General features: G+C 34.1%; 2 protein-coding genes and 1 pseudogene across 5 annotated transcripts in view; 1 reads left to right on the plus strand and 2 right to left on the minus strand.

Annotated features, from left to right (window-relative positions):
- The window catches only part of PACRGL (parkin coregulated like), a 491,459-nt gene that overhangs the window by 400,679 nt on the left and 70,986 nt on the right, over positions 1-19,794 (plus strand). The gene's annotated exons all lie outside the window — the stretch shown is intronic.
- The window catches only part of KCNIP4 (potassium voltage-gated channel interacting protein 4), a 1,191,871-nt gene that overhangs the window by 384,875 nt on the left and 787,202 nt on the right, over positions 1-19,794 (minus strand). The gene's annotated exons all lie outside the window — the stretch shown is intronic.
- On the minus strand, positions 1,496-8,537 carry LOC126032533 (40S ribosomal protein S2-like; annotated as a pseudogene).

The raw sequence follows: 19,794 nt of genomic DNA on the forward strand, positions 1-19,794 counted from the left end.
TGGTATAGGGGTTAAAATACTCTACCTAACACATCAAGAATCACTGCAAAAGATGTTTAAAATCAGAAAAATAATTAACACCCTTCAGAAACTTCCATGATACTATTCAGTCATAGCTCTCTAAGTCTAAATAGTTGTCCATACAAAATAACCAAGCCAGAGTGGTTTCAACAGCAGAAATTAATTTTTCAGAGTTTAGGAAGGTAGCAAGTCCAAGATACCAGACACTGCATCTTTGAGTTCTGATGAGATCTTTTTGACTTTCTTGTTATATCCTTCCCTTAGAGTAAAGTAGTAAGCAATTTCTCACATATTTTTATAATAAATTTTAAAATATTTGACCATGTGAGACTGTGTTCAGGGTTATATCTTCTAGATCATTCTTGATAGGGTTCAGGGGACCATCTTGGGTACTGGAGATTAAACCCAGGTCATTTGCATGCAAAGCAAATGCCCTATGTGCTATACAATCTTCCCAATTCTCCTGCATCTTTTATTTACATACACATGTTGATCATGAGGGTCTTAAATCAGGTCCTTACCTAAACCTAAGGAGCTTTCCAGAACACAACTAGCAAATTGGATGCTAGTGTTGCAATCTCTAAAGGAGGAATGTCAATACCTACCACATTATATTTTTGACCTTTTATACCATTCATATTTTCTCTAACTACAGCTGAATAATGGGTTGTTAAGAATATCGGGAAACCTCTCATCCTTCCATTTGTACAGATTCTTAAGTGATTTTCCTGGAATGTAACATCTCCCTTTTCTATTAGAGATCTTTCCTTCTCACTCTCCACTGAATCAGTGCTTCAAACCTATACAAAATAGTGAATACAAACTACTTTTGGCAAATAAAAAGAAAAGATAACCTAGGCATCAGTTGACCCTATTCTACTGATATTTCTTTAGGGCCTATTATGAGAAACATATCCAAAATATTTATCACATCCAATAGTCTTTTAGTCTCAAATTATGAAAATTAAAAGTAGAATGATTCAAAACCCAAGTAAAATAGAAAACTAGAAACAAAAAAATGTTGTTTTGTACTCCCAAATAATTTATAAGTTTTATTTATACTTTCTTTTTCTAAATTCAATATTCTGTACATATGTCATGTACCTTTATTCAACATCACCTAGATATTTGTACACTGCCAGTGTTTAATAAGAAAATCATTTTTCTTTTAACTTTCTAAAGGCTACTCATCATTTATTCAACAACTTCTCTCTTGATGGGCATTTTAGATGTTCTTATAAAAAGTGTCAGTTAACTTTTCAGAACATTTGACATTTCATATTTGTGCAAGTGTATTTGAAAGATAATTTTACTACAGATAATTCTGTTAAAGGGTAACTGTACCTGTAAATGATTTTGCATGCTATTATTGATTTTTATCTGTACATTAAGACCTTATCATTTTCTATTCCAAACACACAAAACTATTTATTTTCATGAAAACAAAATTTTCAACTGATAAAAGTCACTTTATTTAAAACATGATGGCCAGAGCTGGAGCCTAGGACCACTGCACGAAGACTCAGGTGTGGGTCTTCATGAAGTGGTCTATAAACTCCTGGTAAGACTTGGACTTGGTGAACACGATCTTTTTCCAGAGATTGGGATTGAAATTGCAACATGTCTTGGGGATAGCATCAACGTGGCCTTGGCAAAATTACCCTGAGTAGCAGTGGAGCCCTTTGCTGAAATACAACAGTCATCAATCCCTGCCATCATTAGGAGTTTCTTGGACATAAGTGCTGAGATGATGCCTAGTACCCCTGGTGCAGGAATGAGGCTACCTGCCACAACATGCATAAACATCTCCATTTTAGGGGAACTGAGCACACCAGATGTATCACCAGATTTCCCTGGTGTGCAGAGCTGAAATAACCCCCACGGAATTTCTCAAAAGGACCACTGTAGATAGTTGAGGAATTCCCGAAGAGATAAATCCATGCTTGGTATTACATTTTCTGTCATTATTTGGCTATATCTCTTTTGTAAAAACTCAGGCAAAATTATGGCATCTATCAAATAATTTGGCTCAGAAATTCCAGCACCAAAGATTACTAAGAGAATCCCTTTTCTGGATAATATTTAGCACCTAAAAGCAAAGGCAATATTTTTTCTCTTTTTAAATATGTCATTGTAGCTTCAGTCTCTGGTAATCAAGGGTGTAGCCAGAATACAGATCCTGTATTGACGCTTCTCAGAAAATGGAAACCACATCTTAGGGGATTTGGTTCCTTCCTTTACTTGATCTCTAAAACAGTAGAGCCCAGCTCAGTGCAGACCATGTTCCTAGATTTTTTCTACTTCCTAATAATACGTTATTTTGCATTTGAAGTTAGCTTGCAAAAAGCTGCCTTGAGTTGTAATATTCTCTTTTCTAACTCAGAATTCTAATGGCTCACACCCATAGCTTCAGTATTGTTTATTGTTAAACTTTGCTTTGTGATTGTAAACATTCTTCTCTATACCTATGACTGGGTTTAACCCCTTGCTTAAAAATTAGACTTGTCAGGGGCCGGGCGGTGGCTCTAAAGGTAAGGTGCCTGCCTTGCCTGCGCTAGCCTTGGACGGACCACGGTTCGATCCCCAGGTGTCCCATATGGTCCCCCAAGCCAGGAGCAACTTCTGAGCACATAGCCAGGAGTAACCCCTGAGCGTTACCAGGTGTGGCCCAAAAACCAAAAAAAAAAAATTAGACTTGTCACACATATGCCAGAAGATGTGTTGACTCAAATACTCTGTGTGTGGTTTTGTTATTTCATATTTCATATTTGGCTTCTATTGTAATCCGTTTTCCTCTCATGAAGGATTTTTTCCCCCACAACAGATGTTGAGATGCAAGATGTCTACGGCAGCTTCTGGGGCCACAATGGCCTGTCATCTTGTAGAGGACAATGTGGGGTTTACATATCTTATTCCCCTAGTAGCCTCACACACTGGCATGATGGAGAGTTTGGCTAAGAGGATGGCACCACTGATGGCTGTGGCCACCTCTTTGGAACACTTTATCCCCAGATCAATGTGTCTATTGTAATCCACAATGGCAATGAAGGTCTTGAATCAGGTTCACTGGTTAGCCTGAGTCTGCTTCTGTAAGGGCATGATCATCAGATCCTCATCTTTGAGAGCTGTCTTCAGGAAGAAGTTGATAATATCCATCTCCTTAATGGACAAGGACAAGAGGTAAATCTCCAGTGACTTGATCTTCATGTCCTTGACCGTGGCCCAGCTTGGTGATGGGGATACACTACTTTCCTCCAAGAGCCTCAGAGGCCACTATCAAAGCCTCCATAGTAACCATCATGGCTACCCACTCCTGGATCTACTGCAGAACCACCATCATCTGTCATTTGGTGTATTTATAGGGAAGAAAATATCCTGAAATCTTTGTAACAAAATATATTTTACAGCGGCCAGAGAGATAGCATGGAGGTAAGGCATTTGCCTTGCATACAGAAGGATGGTGGTTCAAATCCTGGCATCCTATATGGTCCCCTGAGCCTGTCAGGAGCGATTTCTGAGCATAGAGCCAGGAGTAACCCCTGAGTGCTGCCGGGTGTGTCCCAAACACCAAAAAAAAAAAAATAGAAATACAAAAGATATTGTATAGATGGAATAGGGCACTTTATTATATGTCTATATATGTAGAGAGGGACTTTTACTAATGTTCATTCCTTTTTTTATCTTGTTTCTCAATGTCATGTAGCTCTTTATATATTAAAGAATTTGTTTCATTTAATTTTTGTTTGTTTTATTTTTGTACACCTGGTGGTGCTCAGGAGTTATTCCTGGCTCTTAGTTCTGCAAATCACTCCTGGCTGGGCACAGGGGACCGAGTCAGCCTTGTTCAAGGTAAGTACCCTACTTTCTGCATTATCACTCTGTTCCTGTTCCATTGCTTTTATTATGACTTGCATCTCCTTAATATCCATGCTCAACTCAAGGGTTTATCTATCTGATATTTTTTTCTTTTAACTTTTAATTATAATCCAGGGCCAGAGCAATATTTTAGGGTATAATCACTTATCACTGATACTGCATGTATCATTCTCACTGCAATTCCACAGGTGACCCATACATGCAGAGTCAGCAATATTCTAATCACCTTCTGGTATATGACAGAATTTTTTATTGTTTAAATCAAGCTCTATAAATAATCAAAGGAATACATTTCAGTTCATGTCCTACCTTATTAACTGCAATAATAGACTCTCTTTGAAAAATCTTCACATGATTTCCTGACTGACAAATATATTAACCCTTTTGTGATCTTTTCAAACCTTTTATCTTTATCTGAAAGCTCCCCATTGAATGCCAGTATCATACCTAGAATCATATCTACAAATGCCCACATCTAAAACATATAATACATTGTCTTCTTACTCCCTAACCATATTTTACAGCATACTATAACTTTATTCAGTGTAAATATTACTGCAGTTTTTCAAAACTAAATATATCTAAATCATTAACCCATTTTCTGTTATAGTTTATATATAGTGTATCAAGATGGAGTGAACATCTATTTACAATATGGTATTTTTCTCTTTTAGTACCTATATCTTCTTATACAGACACTATTGTCTCTCTCCAGATTGTTGCAAGAGCTCCTAACTGATACCACCAACTGAGCCCACTGAGAGAAATGTGCTTTTCTGTCTCATTTAATAGAGTGATCCTTCTGAAATGTCAAATAGCTTCCCTTAACAGTCAATAACTGCCCATAGGGCTCTATATCAACAGCTATTTTTGCCTGTACTCTCTATTTTTCTTTCCAAACATGATAGTGCTTTCATTATTATTCTCAAACACGTCCAACATTTGCCTTGCATCTGATGGTTTCTCTGTCTTCCGCATTTTTCTCTAGGTATTCGCAATATATTTGTGCTTCTCATTTCCTCATCTCTCTCTGTTTTTGCTTGAATTTCCTCCTTCATATTTCTCTTTATAATTGTTAATCACCCATCTCTACCCAGAATTCCCTACCCAGTGTTATTTTATTATTTTTTAGTTTTCTGCAAATATTGATCATCTAGCATGTATACATGTATTACATAAATATTTATATTTTAAGTGTGTTAATTTATAATTCAACTTATATTTGTATTCAATGTAATTAATAAGGCACATTTTGGCTAAAACTGTAGATTACAGAGTGAAATAATATGACTCAGTAGAAGTACAGTACTTCTAAACAAAAATCAAAGTTTTAATTTTCTCTTTATAACAGTGGAAGGGTACTAAAGATTAGAAACTAAATAAGATCCACTCTTGTCCATAAAGGAACTCAAAGTCTAATGGAAATATAGGGCCAAAGGGATTACATATTAAATATAAGCAGTAAAGAAAACAAAAGTAAATATACCACAAAGTATATGTAAAAGAACCATTATTGATTGTGCTTTACACACATTTTAGAAATAAAATCAGTTATTTAACATGTATTTCAGTCTAATTTCCCAAGGCTTTGTATTATTTCCATTGCTGGGATTCTTATTCTATTAATGTTTTAATATTGAATAGAAAACCAGAAAACCTATTAATCAAGCCAGTACAGAGATGAATAACTTTTTAGCTAACATTTTTGTTTGCCAATATAGAATACAGTTTTTTTCAGAACGGATATGTATCTGCTTAAAGAGTTCACATTTCTAGGTTTAAAGTAGCTGGATTTGGCCATATAGTAATTTTAATTCCATGTGTTATAAAAGAAGGTTGTGTGTAAGACTTTGCGAAAGGTCCCATAAAAAAATGCCTTATGTAGAAGAAATACCTTTCTTGCCCTTTTGTCTTTTCTCCTTTTCAATGCTTGAAATGTAAACAAACCACTAGGCTAGACCACAAAGAGATTTTATTAGTGAAATCTATGCTCTAAGGCAGAACTTATAGAGCTCTCTGTAAAGACTGAGACACATTATTTTTAAGTTTTTATCAGCTACATCAGTCTTATTGTACATTTTCTTTCTTCTCTTTCTGTTTTATAATCCTTGGGAAATGAAGTTAAAACCTTAGCATAAATTCTTAGACCATTTAGAAACTATCTGTAGACTAGAATCATGGGGTTGTAATTTCCTTAGTTCTGTTCCAGGATGGGGAAAGACTAAGTTAATTGGAGGTATTCCCTGATGGCAGAGATGGTAGAAATGGTAAGCCAGCCTTTTGCTAGTTTGTTTGCTTTTCGCCCTGCTACTGATTGCCTTTGCATGAATGGCTATCAATCTGAGTTACTATTACTTGGAGTTTTCTGTTCTATTCAGTCAAAGCAAGCCAAAATTGACTAAATCTCACATTTAGAAATCCTGTATTATCAACTCAATCTTAAAAAATGGTGTGTGTGTGTGTGTGTGTCTGAGAGAGAGAAGAAATAGAGAGAGAAATAAAGAGGAAAAGTGGAAGAGAGGAAGAGAGAGAAAGGAAAACAAGAAGAGAGAAAAGGAGGAAGTTACAAGTTACAAAGTTGATCATGACTGAGTTTAAGTTATACAGTGTTCAATACCCTTCATTAGTTTACATTTCCCTACCAAGGTCCTCAGTTTCCCTCCTTCTATTTTCTTGCTCTCTACCCTGCCTCCCTCTGGGCAGACAATTAGAAGTGTTCTTTGAGAAAGAATGTCCAATAAACCAAAGTCTGGAGGTAGAAGCAAATCACAAGGGCACATTTAAGAGAGGAAGTTGAAGTGAAGGATTTGTTGTGGACTTTATGCCAAGACATTTTGATAAATATTATGCTATTGCCCTATCCAGCAGAAGTTGACTGTTGGCCTGAAATGAGACTGATCATTTTGAACTTGATTCACTATATTAATAAAAAATTATTAAGGTTCTTCGTGCCAGAGGGGACAAAAGAAAGTTGCATTGTTGAAGGAGTCATTTGTTGATGATGGATTTCAGTCTAAGAAATAGAAACTCCTGATCATTTAGGAGACTGAAGATTTCAAGTGTGTGACAAAAAGAAAAAAGGAAAAAAAAGGCGATTTTTGGTGCATTAATAGGCAGATACAGAATGTTCATTTGTAATGTATAGCAATGAAGGCTAAGAGAAAGAAATCCAATAAACCTATACATATATAATATATCTGTAATATTTAAATCCATACTTTCTTTATTCTTCTATAGTCACCTATATGCTATTTTTTTTTTATTGAACACCTATTTCAATGGAGTAATGAATGCTTTAAACCCAGAAAATTTTGCCTTGATCTCACATAAATTCGTGCCATTTAGCTGGTTTTTCCTAGTTTCCAAAACTTATCTTCTAGCTAAATTTCACTTTTTATTTCAGACCAATATAAGGATTCAATAGTAATAATATTCCCTATTACCAAGCCTTAATTGGGAGGTGGTTAAGAAATCAGAAAACTGGGCAATTTTTAACTAATCACTAGGCTGGACCACAAAGAGATTTTATCAGTGAAATACATGCTCTAGGGCAGAACTTACAGAACTCTATGAAAAGATAGAGACACATTATTTTAAGATTTTATCAGCTATATAGATCTTATTGTACATTTTCTTTCTTTTCTTTCTGTTTTTTAATCCTTTGGAAATGAAACTAAAACCTTTGCTTAAATTCTTAGACCATTTAGAATCTATATGTGCACTAGATTCATGGGATTCAATAAAAATGCAAAAAATAAAAATATGGTAGTGTTGAACCCTTTAGTGCTAGGGATCAGCTAAACCTCCTTGACAGATTCCAAGACTCCCCAGGGCCACATTCAACAGTGTTTGGGGACCCCCATTCTCAGGGGATCATAGTGCCATGATCAGATCAAACCAATCATCAGCGTGTAACAGATACAACTGAACCACTGTCTAAGCTATCCTGTTCACTGTTTTCCTATTTTTAAGTGAATGATATGTGCCAAAAAAATAAAAGATTCCTATATAGTCCCATTAATCCTCATAATAATCCTATTTTGTATGTATGGCAAACAAGGTTAAAATCCCTGTGAAAATTTAGATTCACCTGAAATGGAAACCAAAGGTTTCTACCTAGCCAGGAAGGGTACTTCTATTTATCCACAGTATTTTGGTGAAGACTTTTGATTAAATTGTTACTAGGGAGCCTGAACATGCATGATGTCCATTATTTCTGGATAGTAATTATACTTTATGAGATATTTCCATGTTCACAAGTTACCTCAATTTAGGGTCCACTAGATGAAAGCCAAATAGGTCAACCACCTTCAGTGCAAGTGTCCAATTCACCATACTATCTCTTTGGCTCAAAGCACCAAATAAAGTTCCAACTCTGTGCTGGAGTGGTAGTACAGTGGACAGAGATTGCCTTGCACATGACCTAGATGGGTTCAATACCAGATAGTCCCCTGAGCACATCCTTGAATATAAAACAAAAAAATCATGGATGGTGAGATCTCACCAGGCACCGTGTTTCTAACCCTTTTGGTGGACGGGTTGAAAAAGCAGGATAGCAGCAGAGAACTAATACAGCAAGCAGTCAGGAAAAGATTCATTGGAGTCAGTCTGCTTTTATCCTCATGGTGTCTCTGCATCATGCCCCCTCTGTCAGAGTCAAAAGCCAAAACTCCTTTTTTATTCAAACCAATTTCTCAGAGAAACACAACAGTAACTACCCAATGAGCTTTACATATCAAAGGAAAAAGTTGCTAAGAAGAGGAAGTTGGGAGAACATCTTTGTTTAGGGTTTTTAGCTTGTCTCCCCTTACACATGAGTAATCCCTGAATACTACTGGAAGTGGTCCAAAAAAGAAACAAACAGAAAAGTTCCAGCCTTTATTTTTATGAAGAAATCAAAATATCAGTGAAAAAAAAAAGAAAACTTTCTCAATCTCATGAAAATCAATATGAAAAAGTTAAAGCTAAAATAGTAAGATAATTTCTTTCTCCCTGACGAAAGAAATGAGAATATATATTTAATATTGCAACACATACTATTTTTAATAAATAATAAAAAGCAGCATGATTGAAAATTAAAGGATTAGTACTGAATTTTAAGATTATGCAACTGTGTAAATAATAATGAAATTTTCATAAAATTTAATATGAAATGTCATGAGTACAAAAGTCACTTATAATTATATTGATTTTCAAAACTAAATTGATAAAAATAATATTTAGAATAGCATTACAAATTGAAAACTAAATAATGTAAAATTTCCCCAAGAAGATTTATGTGCTCAAGACAATCCAAACAAAACTCCCCAGATGCTTTTGTTTTTGTAGAACAAAATATAAGCTGATTCCAAAATATGTAAATTCAAAGAATTGTTTACTTAAAGATCTTTTGAAAAATGTGAAAGTATATTTAATATCAACACAGTATATAACTTTGATTATCAGTATGTGTAATGTTGATATAAGAATATATAAATAGGTTAATTAAATAAAAATAGATCCCATTAAGATTGAAAGTTGATTTATAAGAAAAGTGCATAAAATTAATTGAGAAAACTATAAACTGAGAAATAAACCTAGAACAATTGGCTGAGCATAATAAATAAAAAATACCTCCAATCTTTACTTACTTCTTACCACATGCAAAAATTACCTTATCAAAGTCTCTAAAATAAAGGAAGAGTGAGAAAAAGAAAAAAAAATGTCTTCCCCAGAGACGGGAAGGGGAAAGAACATCTGGGAGGGTAAAAGAGAAATTAGGGACACTGGTAACAAAAAGTGTGTACTGGTTAAGGTTGTTGTACATTTTATAATTGTAATTCAACATTGAGCAACTTTAGCTGTAAAAATAAATAACAGTATTTTGAGCAATCTTGTAATCATGGTGTCTAAATAAAAAAAAAAACAACCTTAAAATGAGTCACATCTGTTTTGCTTTATTTGGGGGGAAATACACATCCAATGATATTAGGGCTTATGTTCTCAGGGATACTCCTGGAGGGGACATTTGAGGTCCCACTGAATTAATCCAGAGCAGCTGTTTGCAAGACTTGAATATAAATCGGAAAACAGAACGCTGCTTAAAAAATAAAAAGTTAAAAATATCATAATGGTATGGAGTTAGTAAGATGGTACAAGGTGTAGAGGATTGGGCTGCATGTGGTTGACCTGGGTTCAAGCTCTTGTACAACATATGCTCCTGAAGCCTGCAAGGAGTGATCCTTGTGTACAGAGCCAAAACCACACTCAGCATCATTGGGTAAGCACCTCCCCAAACAAAACTGGCCCACTCAAATGGGAATAATAGCTTTAATAAGGATTTTCTCAATTAGGATAAAAGCATCATATATTAATGAAATTTGTTCAGCTGGACTTTACTTGTTAAAAATTTCTTTATAAAATTTTATTTTTATTTATTTTACTATGGGGCTACCACACCTGGCAGTGCTCAGGACTTCCTCTTGTGGGACTCATGTGGGTTAGTGTTTGAACCCAGGTCAATTGCATGTAAGGTAAGCACTGCACCTACTATACTATTTCTCGAGCCCAAATCTCATGTTAACATTACAGTGATAGAAGAAAATTCTATAAAAAGAGAAAACAAAGAAGAAAAAGATTCTAACAAGGGAGACAATTCTAACATAGGAGGAAAAACCTCCAACTTGTACCCCAATTACCTATAAAAAAATACAAACCCAGTGAAAAAAAAGATAAAAACTATGAATAGACTGTTCATTTTAAATAATATTCAATTGGTGTCAGAACATGTATAAGATGCACATTATCATTAGTCACACAAACATGAAAGCTCCCCTAATTATAGGATACTAGTATATTCCTAAAATTAGACCAAAATGAAAAGTATGATCATACAACTATTGCTGAGGACACATAATTCTTACAAGTTCCAATTATAATGTAAAATGCAACAATATTTCAGATACTTTTTTTTTTTTTTTTTTTTGGTTTTTGGGCCACACCCGGCGGTGCTCAGGGGTTACTCCTGGCTGTCTGCTCAGAAATAGCTCCTGGCAGGCACGGGGGACCATATGGGACACCTGGGATTCGAACCAACCACCTTTGGTCCTGGATCGGCTGCTTGCAAGGCAAACACCGCTGTGCTATCTCTCCGGGCCCAATATTTCAGATACTTTTCAGTTATTTCTTGTACGTTTTAATTTTGTTTGTTTGGGGTTATATTGCCTATGCTCAGGACTTGCACTTAGAAGAGCTGTGGACTTAAGTGGTGCAAGGGATTGAACAAGTGTTGACTATGTGCAAGGCAAGCACCTTACTTGCCAACTTGTTTCATGTCCTCAGTAATTTATGGCACTGTTAAGTATTCATTTATTTGTTCTATCCATAACATTCTATATATTTACCCATCATAAAGAAAACATTCCGGAATACAAAGACTTGTATACACATTTTTAAATCAGCAGTATTCACAATAGCCTCACATTCTAACATCCCAAATATCCAAAAAGAAGAGAAGGATATAAACTAAAGTATATACACACACACACACACACACACACACACACACACACACACACACACACACACACACGGTATACAATTGAAAATTAAAAAAACTCATTAATTCACACAGCAAAGAGTCAAAATAATTATGCAGCATGTAAGAAGCCAAATAAAAACATGAATTCTACCTTCATTTATTCAATTTCAATTCAAACATTGAAATTTAAACTTCTTGGGGCCTTAGAGATAGCACAGTGTGGAGCATTTGTCTTGCATTCAGCCTAGCCCCAGGAGGGACCCAGTTTGATTCCCAGCATCCCATATGGATCCCCAACCTGTGAGGGGCCATTGCTGAGTGCAGAGCTAGGAGTAACCCCTGAGCACTGCTGGTTGTGGCCCCCAAACCAATCAATAAATAAAGTTTAAAAAAAGAAAATTAAATTTCTTCATTTAACAGACTCATGATTACATAGGAATGGTGGTGGACAGGGCTAAAAAGAAAAGTAGAAAAATCACATAATTTTTAATGGAATATATGCATAGTTTTACTATTTTGATTCAGATGGAACACATCAAAATTTATAAACATTCTAAAGATATTCAGGGTAGACAGCTAGTCAGAGAAAGTTCAGAGCTTAGAGACAATAATTTTGCATGCACCAGGCTTGAGTTTGATCACGAAAACCATCATCATCCCTTCCCAGCAGCACCTGAGGAGTTCAAGCTGGCCCCTGAGAGCTATGAAAGTTAGGTTCTCCCAGGGCCTGGAGAGATAGCACAACGGTGTTTGCCTTGCAAAAAGCCAATCCAGGACCAAAGGTGGTTGGTTCGAATCCCCGTGTCCCAAATGGTCCCCGTGCCTGACAGGAGCTATTTCTGAGCAGACAGCCAGGAGTAACCCCTGAGCACTGCTGGGTGTGGCCCAAAAACCAAAAAAAAAAAAAAAAAAAAAAAAAAAAAGAAAGTTAGCTTCCTGGAACCCAAGACTGCCTGGCATTAATCAATCTAGCCAATTTATTAAATGGTATAAGAAAAGCACCTCAAGTTCCCTGAATACTAATTGGGCAGCCCTCCAAAAATAAAGATGTTCTATTATTGGACCTATGTAATTATTAACTAAAAAATTAAAATTTTGTCAATAAAACATTCTTGATTATTAATTTTGAGATAAAGTAATAAGTATATAATTTCTAATATAAATATAACTTATATTTACTATCAGTATATGTAAAATCACTTGAAATTTTTATCATGCAATAAATATAATGGATTTATAAAAATGACCACTGTGTACCACTTGTTGAAACATTTGCACAAATGCTTGAGATTGCAACATCAAAATCTTTCCTTTTTCTGATACTGAATATTTTCTTTCCAAACACTGTGCAGATATGGGACAGAGGATATATACTGTATTTATTTTCTAATATTTTCTTCAACATTGACATCCCAAGCATTGCTGCCATTTAAAGATTTGTCAGTGATGCGACACCAATAGTCACTTTTATTTACTGCATATCTCTAAAATTACAAATGATTGTACCTAAGAAAAAATTCAAATAATACCACAGAGAGCAAAGTGCAAAACCAAAACCTCTTGCTCACTTTTTAAAGATTTACAATGGAACCAAGATCAACAAAGAAGATAAACTGCCATTTCTAACCCTTCCTGACAATTTCCTTCTCATTTCCTTGTGTGGGCAGAGAAATACTTGGATAGAAATGATGCTGTGATTTATGGTCCTGGGGGAAGAATAGTTGTGCTTTAATGAAGCCACCTAACTGTTCAGGAAATCAATGTCTCATCACTGCATCATTACACATCGCATTGCTTTACTACTACCTTGCCTTCCACGTAGCAAATAACTGTTCTTCAATAATGAGTCTTCCACAAAGGGCCTCTACTTATTTATTTGCTTGATGAGAAAAGCACTGTTTTACTTTGATAGGGAGAGGATATTGAATTATACATTACATATATCTTATTTTTTTTTCAGGAGTGCCTTTTTTCCAAATCTGTATGTAGGGGTCATATATAATTTATAATATGTATGTAAATTATGGAATATATAATATACACTCTACACTATATGCGATATAACATTATATATAACATTATATATGAAAATTAAATATAAATTATAATGCTGTTAATGATAGTTTCAGACAATCAGTATTCTAATCAAACATGGCCCTGTCACTGAATTGGAATCTCTTATCTCTTTGACAATGTATAATATAAAGAGAATGCAGAGCTGTTGTGAAAGAACCAAGAGCTTCTGATTTAGCTGCTCTTCAGGAAGCGTTTAGGTTCTATTTCATTTTCTCTGCCTATATTAAACTCTCAATCTCAAGTCCGATGAGAAGAGTTTGGTCATGCCCAGAAATGTTTCTTTTTGGAGATGTAGATATGCATGGTTGCTCTTCAGGAATTTCGATTTGTTTTGGTTCTGGGTCCACAGCTGGCAATGCTTAGTGACTGCTACTCTGTCTGCACTCAGAATTCACTCCTGGCACCAAGTGCTTGGTGGACTCTATAGGATACTGAGATTGAATTTAAGTTGGCTGTGTGCAAGGTAAATGCCTTAAACATTGTACTATTGCTCCATCACATTATTACTGTTTATTTCCTAGTTATAAAAAAGCAAATGAATGAAGGACAGTTTGATAGAAACTATATTTTTCTCCTATATCTAAAGAATTTTACACTTTAAAATATGGAGAATTTACTGCCAGTAGTTTTAGAAAAATCATTCAACAATCCCTTTTTTACTTTATGAGTAGTATGCAGAGTCTGATATAAGTTCAAATCAGCAGAATTTGTAGGAAAAAAGTTTTGAGGTTAATGTAGTTTCAAGGAAATATAAAATTGCATTTAGTACCACCTTAAGCAGAGGGAAATTTTTTGAAATTGTCTTAATATGCAAGGTAAGATTTTATATTTAATAACCAAAAACCTCTAGGTGATGATACATGAGCATAGATTAAATATGTTCCATATTTCTTTAGCATCAATTTTATTATCCTATTTTTTTCTAGATAAAAATTACATTTATAAAACATTACAATTATTCCTCTAAAACCCAACTATGAATAGCATTTTAAATCACAGTGGTTTGAATAAAAATTTTAAAAATTACAATCATTCTAGAAATACAGATTTAGGCTGATATTTTAACAGAGATTTCAATATATTTTGTTACAGTGATAGTTAATCATTATAAATTCCTATATCTTCCAGAAAGGAATCTACATTACCATCCATGACTAAGCAGAAGTCTTCCATACACCACAAAGCACCGAGGGGAGAGTAAATGATCATGTAAGGAGACTATAGTTAATCCCATGACAGTAAACTGCAAGAGTGGAGAAACCCTGTATTTCCTAGGCCAACGGAATTCCCTCTATAATGTCCCCAATAGTTACTGTGCCGATGCAGGGGGGGAAAGAAAAAAAAAAGCACAAAAAATCCTTTTATCCACTTATATATTTAATTATTGATTGATTTTTTTGACTTCTTTATTTTGGTGTAGATATTGAAGTTGATGTCTACAATTTTATTTTATTTTCTCTTTCTCTTTCTTTTTCTCACTCTGGGATGGTTTGATTTCAGGACCGAGACTATTGTGCGGTGCTTGTCTTTATTGCTGCAGTGCTCACTGGATATTTTATTTGACTGGATATTTTATTTTATATTTCTTTCTGTATTGTTGCAGTGTTTCAATTACCTTTTTCCTGTCCTCTCTCATACTCAGGGTGAAAACCTCAAGAAATCTGCCCATTTTCATCCTATTTGATTTTTTACCCCATTCTATTGCTTTTCCTTCCTTCAAACAAAACCACATAACTCGAACTATCTAGCTCCTCCTCTCAAATAGAGGGGAAAACAAGGGAGGGTACCAGGAAACAGATATATGATCACTAGTAGTAAGCTAGACACAGAGGGACCACTTACTCTAGCAGCCCAGAAGGTGATGGTGGGGAAGGTGATGGTTGGGGATATGGGTTGCAGAAAGGGAACCGGTGGGGAGAAAGAACAAATTTGATGATGGGAATTTCCCTGATTCAATGTTAATATATACCTAAAATACTACTGTGAAAGGTATGTAAGCCAATATGGTCAAAATAAAAAAAAGAGATAATTTCAATTGCCAATAAATATAATTCATTGTTGCAAAGTTTAATCTACATTTAAATTAAGTAATCACTGAAATAAGACCAAGTAAAAAAGTGGAAGGAAATCATCTATTTTTAAAAAATCATAGTGCAAAGATAAACTATATATTAAAAATTGTATAGAATGAAAACAAAATTAATTAGATTTATGATTGTTAGGCCAATGTTTCAAAATAAATTTCTTTGATATTTTTAAGATGTACAAAATAGTATTTAATTTTGAAATTTATGACAATATAACTGTTGCTGAGAACCAGATGAAATCCACTTATGTAAGTGGGAAATTTCTCCTTTTATATAAGTTTGATTTTTCATTCAAATTTTTTAATGTCTTTTATCAGATGCTTACTATATTTCTAACTCTTATATTCAATTGAGGTTACATTTAATTTTCAAATGGTAAATATGTTATGGAATAAGAAGTAGCTCTTTTTTAATATACCAAATCTAGATATTTTTGTTAACTATCAATTGTATACTGAGATGTTTTTCAAATCAGTTGCTTTTGAGATATTGACTGAAATAATTCAACGTATTTATTTTTCATTTTCTCCATTAACTTTTTGGCAAATTTCTAATGGTGCTTTTAGGTGATTAAATAAGCCACATTAGACCATATTCATTACAAAGTAAATTTTATGTAAACCGTTGGGTAAGAGAGAAAATAAATTTTGTGCAGTATAAAATGATCGATACTTTATTAAATAACTGTTAATGAGTACCTATGGGGGCCTATAGAATTTTCAATAAAAGTAGATTTAAAAAAACTCCCTTGCTGAAAAAAAGATAAATCTCTTTGCTAGAGACAGTGCTAAATCTCTGTTATTCTTACTTAATCATTAATACTCTTAGCAGAATGATGCAAACTAATACTAAAATCACTGGAATTAACATTTTCCAGATATTGAATAAATGCTACATACATTTTTTCTAAGTTGAGGTTGCTCAACTTTTATTCCAAGTTACATAGCCTGAAAAATTGATACTTTCACAAAATTCTAGCATGGGGATTTAATATATAGATCCAAAGTTACAGAACATGCGATGAATCCTAATTTGTTTTTCTTTGTACATTAAAGCCTTTAACCAAGACACTAATAGATTATTATTTATAAAATGAGAAAATTGCTTTTAACTCTATATTTCCTGAAAAGATACATAAACACACACACACACACACACACACACAGAGTTCTAAAATACTTGGCTCTGTAAAAGCTCTGTCAATGATAGCTGCACAATAATTGGGAATATGGGAACTAGCTGACATTTGCACAAGGGCTTGTCTAAGTTCTTCAGGCAATTTAGAGTTTGTGTTTTGCAAACTTGTAATTTAATCTAGCTTCACTTAACATAGTTGTCTAGCCTCCCTGAAAACCTGTTAACAAGTGCCTATGGGGGCCTACATAGTTTTCAATAAAAGTTGAATTTTCAAAAATATATCTAAATAGTATTAAGAAGTGATCACTTCAACTGCTAATTACTAGAAATATACACTGAGCATTTCTTTTGTATAAGACTTTGAATGTTTTTATGGAATTACATCATTCGATATTCAAATAAATCATACAGAATAACAAGTAATATTTTATTTAGGGAATAAAATGTCAGCTAGATTTTTAGGGACTCAGAATAATAGAAAATATAAACAGATAGAATTCTCTGATATTAGAAAAATTAGAGTGAACACCAATTTCTGCAAGAGATGATATTGAATGCTAATAGTAATTCTCTGATATTAGAAAAATTAGAGTAAACACCAATTTCTGCAAGAGATGATATTGAATGCTAATAGTAAATAACACACAAAGTCACTTTCTAATGCCTATCCTACCTAGATGCAATCTCCTTTAGGAAAAGATAATTCAATGTCTTTTTATGCCTCTAAGCATTGTTGTAGCATGTACATTTGTATTTGTCTTTAAGGAACTATCCCTTGTTGCATTTTTATACAATCTGCTAAATTGTAGGTATTGGGTTCATTGCTTTTTTGACTTTAACCACAAAATGATGTTTTCAAAATTGGGAATATACACATTATATTCAGAGAGTCCAGATACAAACAAAGATCCCACCATAGTGACTTAGAGCAGAATTATAATTAATCAAAGGTTACTTATTGGTTCTGAAAATTTCTGCAAATTCTGAAGCATCTTTCTGGAATGATCAGCTTGGATGATTGGAATGAACGGATAAGGACTTAATGCCCAATGGTTCATAAACTATTATACTTTTTCAAATTAAATTTAGCATTCAGCAGTTAACCTTATCTCAAGCACTCTATGAACATGCCTATCTTTGAGCACTCCCGAGGCAGGTTTATCAAAATCATCTTTTCACTGTTAAATCTTCAACCTACTTCAGCTACAAATCCCTATGGATTCACTAAACATAAAACACTTTTATTTCCAACTTCATTACACCATATTTTAATTATCTGCCTTAAAAATAAGGTCCTATCTCTTAATGAAAGTGGTTAGTCTGAGGGGCTCCATGAGGCATAAGGCAGATTCAAAGTTTGATTTTAATTTTATTTTCAACCCGAAGTTTGAAAATATGCTGAAAGTCGGTGCAAGCATTTTAATATGTTTCTCCAGTTGGAAAATATAAATATTTAACACAGTGAAGATTTGTATTCTATCTCCCCTTCTTGTCCAGGAATCATTTTGAAACAGAAAGATATGGTTTCCAGGTGTTATCTTGTAGCTATTTGATGTTAAATCCCTTGTTGTCCCTGGAGTTCATCGGGAAGAAGATATAGTATTATATGTAGAACTGCTTTTTGTTTCTGTTTTCATTATTTTTTTTTATAATTGGAGAAGAAATTAAATGAAATAAAATTATGTCTTTTTTCTATCGATTGTAATTCAGAAATTTTAATTAGTATTCATATCGTTGCATTTACTTGATCCTTCAAAAATATTTGCATTTTTGTTGTCACTATAAATGTATCATAAATATAAAGAAAATGAGGGAACTGAAGAGATAGTACAAGGATTAAGGCATTTGTCTTGGTGAAGCTGACCCTAATCTATTGATTAATATTAATATTATTCATGACTGATCCTGCTTTGCATACGGTCTCTCAAGCATCGCTAGGAGTAATTCCTGAGCACAGAGCCAGAAGCATCTTTGTGTACTTCTGGGTGGGGCCCCTATCTAATGAACACTAATACTGCATTTATTAACTTATCGTACCACAATATAGCTTCACTTACCTCAAACACGCTTTGAATACTTCCATCATTTTAAAGTTGTGCAGAATTATTTTAGTCTATCTTAATAAAGCACATCTAATATCATTTATACAAAAATTATTATAGAAAAATGAAGAAAAGGATAGGACCAATTGCTCCCCTTTGATCACATGACTGATTGGAAGATGGGATTCAAACCCACTGGTGAGTTTCTCTAGAGATTATTGTACAGATAAAATATAAAAATAAATCAAAGTACACTTGCTCTGGAATACCTCTCCCTTTTACATCACAGCAAAGTTAAAAAAAAAAGGTGAACCGTCATAAGACAGAGGCCTTGTGATCAGTTATTTTATGGGGCCATATTTGGCATTGCTCAGGGCTTACTCTTGCCTCTGTGCTCAGAGACAACTCCTGGCAGGACTCAAGAGATTACATATTGTGACAAGAATAACTACTGGGTAGGACAGGAGAAGAAAAGTACCTTCTCTGGTGCTCTATTGTTCTGGGACTTTATTCTACTTTTTTTTTTTTAACTCTTGAGGTCTTAAAGTGCATTCTTAACTTTTAATTTTCATCAGATAAACATACTTTTAACCATTAAAACTGGTTATAATTATAATTTGACTTAGTTACATTTTTAAAAGTGTCAGCATTTGCTTTTAAGTAGTTAACTACACTTCAGCACTGCCAAAGTGCCAAGATACTCCTCTAGCTTGCCCTTTACTTATATTACTTACATTCTTACATTCCATCTCTTCTCAACTTCCACCTCTGCTCTGCAGTCTCACTTTTGTGATATAAGGCCAAGATTTGTCACCTACCCATTCAAGCATCCATCTATGCATTCTTCCATCAATTTATGCATTCATCTATTTCTCCATCCAGCTATGAATTAATCCGTCCATTTATCCGATTTATCCATATGACACTTATATCTGACACATATTTTATCAATGTTATGGTAATAAAAACACAAATTAGGTTTGTACCTTCAAGTGAATAGGTAGCCCAAAGTCAGAACAAGTAAAAGCACAAGCAG

Source organism: Suncus etruscus, chromosome 16 (genome assembly GCF_024139225.1).
Source record: "Suncus etruscus isolate mSunEtr1 chromosome 16, mSunEtr1.pri.cur, whole genome shotgun sequence".
In the NCBI taxonomy this organism is placed as follows: Eukaryota; Metazoa; Chordata; class Mammalia; order Eulipotyphla; family Soricidae; genus Suncus; species Suncus etruscus.